This window comes from Euphorbia lathyris, chromosome 5 (assembly GCF_963576675.1).
Source record: "Euphorbia lathyris chromosome 5, ddEupLath1.1, whole genome shotgun sequence".
NCBI lineage: Eukaryota > Viridiplantae > Streptophyta > Magnoliopsida > Malpighiales > Euphorbiaceae > Euphorbia > Euphorbia lathyris.
In genome coordinates this window covers 43,235,857-43,243,675 of record NC_088914.1, presented here as the reverse complement: position 1 = coordinate 43,243,675, position 7,819 = coordinate 43,235,857, and the positions used below count along the sequence as shown (strand labels likewise).

Here is a 7,819-nt window from a genome sequence, read left to right as displayed (position 1 = left end):
AAATTTGTCGATTTTTGAAGATAAAGTGCTAATCGTATCTCTTGTTTGATTTTGATAATTATTTATACGATATTGATTAGCATTTGCATTATTATTATTATTACCATCTTTCCAGTTAAAGTTAGGATGATTTCTCCATCCAGGATTATAAGTATTAGAATAAGGATTAGTAGTTTGGTTTTGTCCTTGGACAAAATTTACCTGTTCTATCTCATTCATACTTTCGTAGTCAATGTCTCTCTGGATCGGATCATTAGGATCGCATAGTGCCATAAATTTATCAATTTTGTGCGATAAGGCAGAAAATTGGGCTTGTAACATTGCTACAGGATCAAGATTCATTATACCTTTAACCGATGATGTACATGAGGATGATGGTTTCGCCGTTGGTATATGTCCACGCTCTGCGGGCCACATACTGCTGTTGATTGCCATTTCCTCCAAAAGTTCTCTTGCTTGGGCGGACGTCTTCTTCATAAATAACCCTCCAGACATAGCATCTAATGAACCTCTAGTCGTAGGATTTAATCCATTATAGAATGTCTGCATTAAAAGTGCATCTGGCAATTGGTGGTGTGGGCATAAACGTTGAAGTTCTTTAAAACGTTCCCAAGCTTCATAAAGAGTTTCATTATCATTTTGTGTAAAAGATGTCAACTCTTTGATGACTCTTGCGGTTTTTGCTAAGGGAAAATATTTTTGTAAAAATGCTTGGCTAATTGGTCCCAAGTTTCAAATGTTGCAGCAGGCATAGAAGTTAACCAAATTTTTGCCTTATCCTTCAAAGTGAAAGGAAAGAGGCGAAGTTTGATTGCTTCGGCTGTTACATCAGTAATTTTAAAAGTGTCACAAATTTCTAAGAAATTTGTCAAATGTGCATTAGGGTTTTCGTTAGGAAATCCGTAAAACGTTACGTTGTTTTGCAACATATTAAGCAAAGCAGGCTTAATTTCAAATTGATTTGCGTTTATACGGGGTCTAACTACACTATTAGTTACACCGGCCATTCCTGGCCTAGCATAATCCATAAGTGTCGGTGGATCGGCCATGATTTCTGGCTGGACTACTTTGGTTTTTAAGGGTGTTTTGTCTTTGTTTTTGTTGTTTTTCTTGTTTTTCTTAAGTGTTCTTTCAATTTCTGGATCAAAAGGATCGGGTGGCGTGCCCGAATTTCGCGAACTGCGCATGAACTTGAAATTGTTACACGAGCCAAACTACCTTCAAAACAAAATTGAAAACAAAATGTGTTATATAAACTGAAAAATAAATAAAATATAAAAATTGTATAAAAATAATGTATAAACCTATATTCGAAAATAAAATACAAAAAATAAAAATTTGTCAAAAATTTTGGCGTATCCCCAGCAACGGCGCCAAAAACTTATTGAGCGATTTCCGCAAGTGCACGGTTTCGCTTGTAGTAATAAAAATATCGATCCCACAGAGATACGTTTTTTAACGAAAAACTTATTTTTGAATTATTAATTTCGAACTAGTTGGACTTATTATTAAATGTAAATGAAAAGTGAAAATTGGTTTAATTGAATTTAGGAAATTTGTTTAATTGAATTTGTGAACTTTGAGTATTTGAAAATGCTGGAATAAGATTTTATATTTAGAATAAATCGATTGTTAGAAAGGTCATCTGATTTTAAGGATGAATTTTACAAAACAGGAACATTTAGAACTTATTAAAAAAAACGAATGAATTTGTTCATTTGCATTAAGCAAAGAAAATAACTTAAACTTTGTATCAATTATGATGATGAAATAAATGACGGAACCTCTAATTAATTGGCTTTGAACGCGACAAAACCCTTTCGGGATAGTTGCCCTTACTCAAAATAAAAACTCTTTCGAGATGATAATTTGCCTAAGTGTTCAACAAAGTTTCCTTGTAATGATTTTGAATTCAAGTGCATATTAATGAAAACACCAGCCTCACTTATATTGGATTGGTTACCATAAGTGCTGCATAACGATTTGTCGAATAGAACGGACTTTATTAGATGAGAAATAAATTGATACAAGTTTACAGAGAATAAGGAGCATCGAGTTCTTCGAGGGCGTGCAAGTGAAGGGCTTGATCGGTTCCACTTCCTTGGGTTTCCTAGGAGGTTGTCAGGCTCGGGGGCGAACACTTTACTCAATCTTCTCGCTGTAACTTCGTAATAGGGATTCGGTCGGCCACTACCATGATGCAAACTAAAACTAGAACAATGTCTAAACGCTACTGAGTTGTAATTAAACTATAAACAATATGTGTACCTCATCTTGTTTTGTACAGAATCTAATTTCTAACTCTCGAAATGTTTTTACTTAGAACTTCGACATAAGTTCTACGCTCTGATTTCTATATCTATATTATAACATTTCATTACACTTTTTCTCCACATCAACTCTTTATTTATAGATGTTGAAGGGTTGTGTTTGAAGTGATGTATCCGTTGGTTAAGAGTCGTGTCCGTTGTGAAAGGACGTATTTATCCACTTGAACGAACGCGTTTCTTGGATTTTCAGCATGTGTTAAATGCTCTTGGTGAATTTTCTGCACTTACCGAGGATAGTAATCCGCGGCCGTGAATGACGTAGCACTGAGCTGAGCGACGGACGAAGGGGAGAAAAGGTTATACCACGCGTGTCGCGGCCGCGGGCCTGGGATCCACTATCGCGGCCCGGCAGGTTTTCTTACTTCTTGCTTTCGTTCGTGTCCTCGACTTGGCGCTTTCGATTTACGTCGTCTTTGACTCCTTTTGTAGCGTTTTTCTTCTGTTTTAGATCCTTTTTCGTTCCTATTTGGATTTTACCGAATATTCAAGTACCTTGCAAGAAAGAAAGATATTCGAAAGTAAAAGTAATCTAAACAGATATAAACAACACGAATTTGTAATAAAAATGATATAAATATTAATGATATTTTAGGTATATTTTGGGCTTAACCGTGTTCATAATCGGATCGATGCTTTTGATAGGCATCAATCTCTTCAGTGGGTGCATCATTGGCCGGAACAGCGGGTATCGACGTATCCAATACATACCCTATCTTTTCGAACTTCAAAACAATTTTGAGGTTACGAAACCAGTCGGCGAAGTTTGAACCATTCAATTTGTTATCGGTAAGGATATTTCTTAGATCGGTTTTCGACATGATTGTTTTTAGAGTACAATTTGTGTATAACCTGAGAGTGAGAAAAAGTGACGGATGTTATTCATTTGTTTAATTCATTTACAATTTAAATACGTTGGACTTTTATGTTTTTAAATTGCTCCCACTATTTTACCAAATTAATAACCCTCCATATTAATTCGAAGGATATTCAAAACCCTTTAGTGAGCTAGAATCCTAACTCCTAAAATTTCACCTTAAGTTTACTCAACAAGCTAAGTTTTATTCATTAGGTAGATTCATGCAATCAATCACATCAACAATGCGACTTCTAGGTTATTGGGTTACTAACCACATTAGTAACTGATATGTGTCGTTTATCAATCCCAACCATATTTCCCATTAGGTTAGAACAACATGAGTTTACTCATCCAATTATTCTAACCTAATCCAAGTCGTTACCCTGTATTCACGAAAACGATTTTCGATAATTCAGGTGTTACCATAAGACCCCGAGCTTGAGTTTACTCAACAACCCTAAGGCCCCCAGTACTGCGGGCTGAATTATAATATTAGGGAGGGGCAACCGATTTTTACAATAACTCATTTATTGACTTGACTTTTGATTAGTGAGGGGTTTTATTTAAAGTCTCATAATCTAACCTAGTCTTGATTTGCTTTAGCATTCATCAGACACTCATACATTCAACATTGACAATTATAGACATATTTCTAAGTTTATTTCGTTGAGCCAGAAACGGAATAAAGGGTCACCCTAGGGAAATACTAACTATTACATATTTCTCTTTGGGTCCTCCGTCTTCTCCTTGGCACCTTGAATTACAACAATATTCAATTTCTAAGAAACTTCAATTTATTTGAAGGGATTTGGATGAGAAGAGAAATACAATAGAGAGTAAGAGAAGGCAGGACTCACAGGTCCTATTTTAAAATAGCAAAAGACTGAATAACTATTATAGAGGGTCTAATATGTCTATAATGCCAAACATACAAAGACTCAATTAAATTAAATTTAATTGGTTGATTACATAAACTATTTATGCAATATTTGAGTTAATCAAATTAACAACTTAAATTAATTTACATCCAATTTTAATCTTATCAATTTTGTATCCTTTATATTTAATCTAATCAAATTGTAGCAAGTACATATTAGATTAATATAACATATACAAAATCAGTATCATGCATATCCTAATTAATTCGTATAATTCATTTAACGCTTTGAATTACTTATATCAAATATTTAGGTAAAACAAACTTTTAAATAAATTAATTTTGATAATCAAAACAAAGTTATTATATTCTGAAACATATATATATATATATATATATATATATATATATATATATATATATATATATATAAAACGGGCCTGTTTAAAACATCCTTTTAAAACGGTACCATTGATCGGGCTGGACCGATTTAATCGGCCCGTCCCTATCATAACAGCTGCTGCCGTAGGGCAGTAGAAACCCGCGCGGCGCTGCTGCCTCAGCGGCAGCAGCGTCACGCTGCAGCTGGTTGCTGCCGTATGGCAACAACCAGACGCAGTAAACGCTACTCGTTTTTTTAAATCATATATACATATAATTGTTTTAAAACGGTTTCAAAACAATTTTCAGAATATCTGTAATCAGTTTTATCTTTTAGATTTAATAAAACAAAACGTTTTAATTATCTAACTATAAAACCTTTAATCTTTTGTTTAAACGATTATCAACCGAAATAATCAAGAACTATGCATAATCAGTTTTAATTGTCAAGTAATCAAAACTTATTTATCTTTAGATTAATTAAACTAACCAATTAATTAATTAACCTAACAATAAATCTATTCAATCCGATTGAAAAACTCTTTTATTTACATATATGAAATAACAAATTAACATAGGCTCTGATACCAATGCAGGAAAATAGACAAGTCTAGGCGTAGCGGAATAATAAAATTTTATCTATTTTATCTATTTCCCATTTTCAAGATCTGTTAATTGTTATTTCATATAAAGAGGGATAGAAAGTAATACCTTTAGTGAAGAACTATCTACGGTTGCAAACGAAGTGCCCATAACTTCTTATAATCAACACGTGAGCAACGAACATTTTTGTTCAACACAGAAAAACAAAACTAATCAGTAATCAACCTTTAAAGTATAGCAATCGCAATGATTGCCTCTAACATAAATCGATACGAGATCAAAGAGGGAGTAAGAAATAAAGTAAATTGGTCGAGACGAAAGACGGAACGGTTCCTCTTCTCCTTTTTGAGTGTGTCGAAATTTAGGGGTTAGGGTGTCTATTTATAGACTTCTCAAAACCCTAATCCCAGTTGTGTTAAGTAATTAAATAATTAGAATCTTATTCGGAATAGGATTACTAATTAGATAATTAAATAAACACTTTAATATTATCTAAATAATAATTAATTATATCTAGATAATTATTATTAATCAAATTAATAATTTAATTATTGTTAGGGATAATTAATTAGAGTTTCAATCACATAAAAACTTCTAATTAATATTATCAGATAATCCTTTAGTTTAATTTATAACTATAATCTAATTATAATTATTAAATCAAACTAATATCCCTATTTAATATATAAATTTCGGCCCATGTACTATGTCTCACTAATTTACATTTTTGTCCTCCGATTCCAAGTCCCATATGCGACCCATTAGGTTCTTTATTGCCACTAGTCGTATATATCCTTTGAAATTATTCATCACGATTAATTCCAACATATATATAACGGAATACCGTCGCGAGCTGCTACTAGCAGAACCTATGATATTCCCCCAGAGCAATTAAGAAGTCAGGTTGATAACTGACGTTAACCTTTCTGCATTAGATACAGTATAATACGATCCTTCATCAACTATATCATGTCGGTCATTTCCTTATAACCATGGAACATGTCAAGGTTACATATAACGAAGAGTCCGGTTTTACTTGTACAGGTTGAATTCACTCTGAATTAACTCTATCACCTTGCAAGGATTTCAGTTAATTCACCACAATCGGCCATTTGGATATATCTCCCACTTATCGTGATTGAGGAATGCTCAATCTGACATTTAGACTTTCCTCAGGACTTCCCATATCTCTTGGGCTTGTTGGACCACAAGTAAGGAGTCGCCAATGATACGAACATCATGTGAACCTAACTTAATCAATGCCTCCAAACCGAATAGACAAGCCTCATATTCCACCCTGTTATAGGTAATAGGGAATTCCAGGTGCTTGGATAAAGGGATAATTTCTCTTTCAGATGTAGTAATAATAACTCCGATACACGTGCCATGTTTGTTTACAGCTCCATCGAAAAACATTGTCCATCCCTTAACTTTAATGGCATTCAGTTGTTCGTTTGAAAAATTAAGATTCTCAATGTAATCTGACTCGATGGGTTGATTGGCAAGGAATTCTGCTACTTCTCTTCCTTTGATCACCTTTCTCGTCAGGTATTCAATATCAAACTTAGATAGTAAGAGTAGTCATCTGGATAATTTCCCTACTAGAGCAGGAGCTGAGCACAAGTATTTCATTGGATCAACCTTTGCTACTTCTTAAATACGATAAGACTGGAAGTAATGGCAAAGCTTCTTTGTCAACCAAACCATTGTTGCGCAAGTCTTCTCCACTATTGTGTAGCTAGTTTCATAATATACAACTTCTTACTGAGATAATACATGGCGTGTTCAGATTTATCGTCTTGTTCTTGGACTAGCATTATCAATCTCTATACCCTTCTGGCTGATGATGTGTCGTAGCAGTTACCTAGAGGTAACTCCAAAAACACATTTCTTCGAGTTCAACCAGAGGCTGTACTTCTCAATATGAGTTAGGAACCGGTCTAAGATGATTGGGTACTCTTCTCTAGTCACAGATTTAACAAGCATTTGATCAATATAGACTTCAACCTCTTTGTGGATCATGTCATGGAGGATTGCCATCACTACACGCTGATACGTGGCACCGACATTCTTTGAACCAAAAGGCATTACTCGGTAGCAATAAGTCCCCCATTCTATGATGAAAGGGGTCTTCAACATGTCTTGGACATTCATTAGGATCTGATTATATCCGGAGAATCCATCCATGAAGGAATACATTGCAGCTCTAGCAGCACTGTCAATCAATACATCGATGTGTGGTAGAGGGAAGTCATCCTTTAGAGACGCTTTATTGAGATCTCGAAAGTCAACATATACCCAGACTCTGATGTCCTTCTTTACTATAGGTACAATATTGGCAAGCCATTCAGACTGCTGAACTACCTCTATAAAATTTGGCTGCAAATTGCTTGGTAGTTTCCTCTTTGACCATGAGAGCACATATTAGAGGGAAGTGTCTTAACTTCTGTTTAACTACCTTGATCTTTGGATCTGTCGGGATTCTGTGTTCTGTAATTTCCTTATCAACCCCAGGCATGTCATCATATGACGAAGCAAAGGCTTTCATGTGTTTCTTTAATGTCTTGATCATCTCAACTCTCTCTGCAGAAGTTAAGTCATTCGATATAGAAACATTTTTAGGTTTGTCCTCTGTACTGAGATGAGTTATGAATGTTGAATATGCCACTAGGTGGTTCTAATGCATGTTCGATACCATTATCAAAGACATCACACAAATAAGCAAACTTTGAATTAATTGCATTAAACTTAGTAAACAGATCATTGTCAAAG

The 7,819-nt window shown here is 34.5% G+C and overlaps 1 non-coding gene across 1 annotated transcript; it reads left to right on the top strand.

Annotated features, from left to right (window-relative positions):
- Nucleotides 1-565: 565 nt before the first annotated feature.
- Nucleotides 566-672, top strand: LOC136231459 (small nucleolar RNA R71). The gene has a single exon (XR_010689841.1). It is a non-coding gene; the product is annotated as a small nucleolar RNA R71 (small nucleolar RNA).
- Nucleotides 673-7,819: the final 7,147 nt, after the last annotated feature.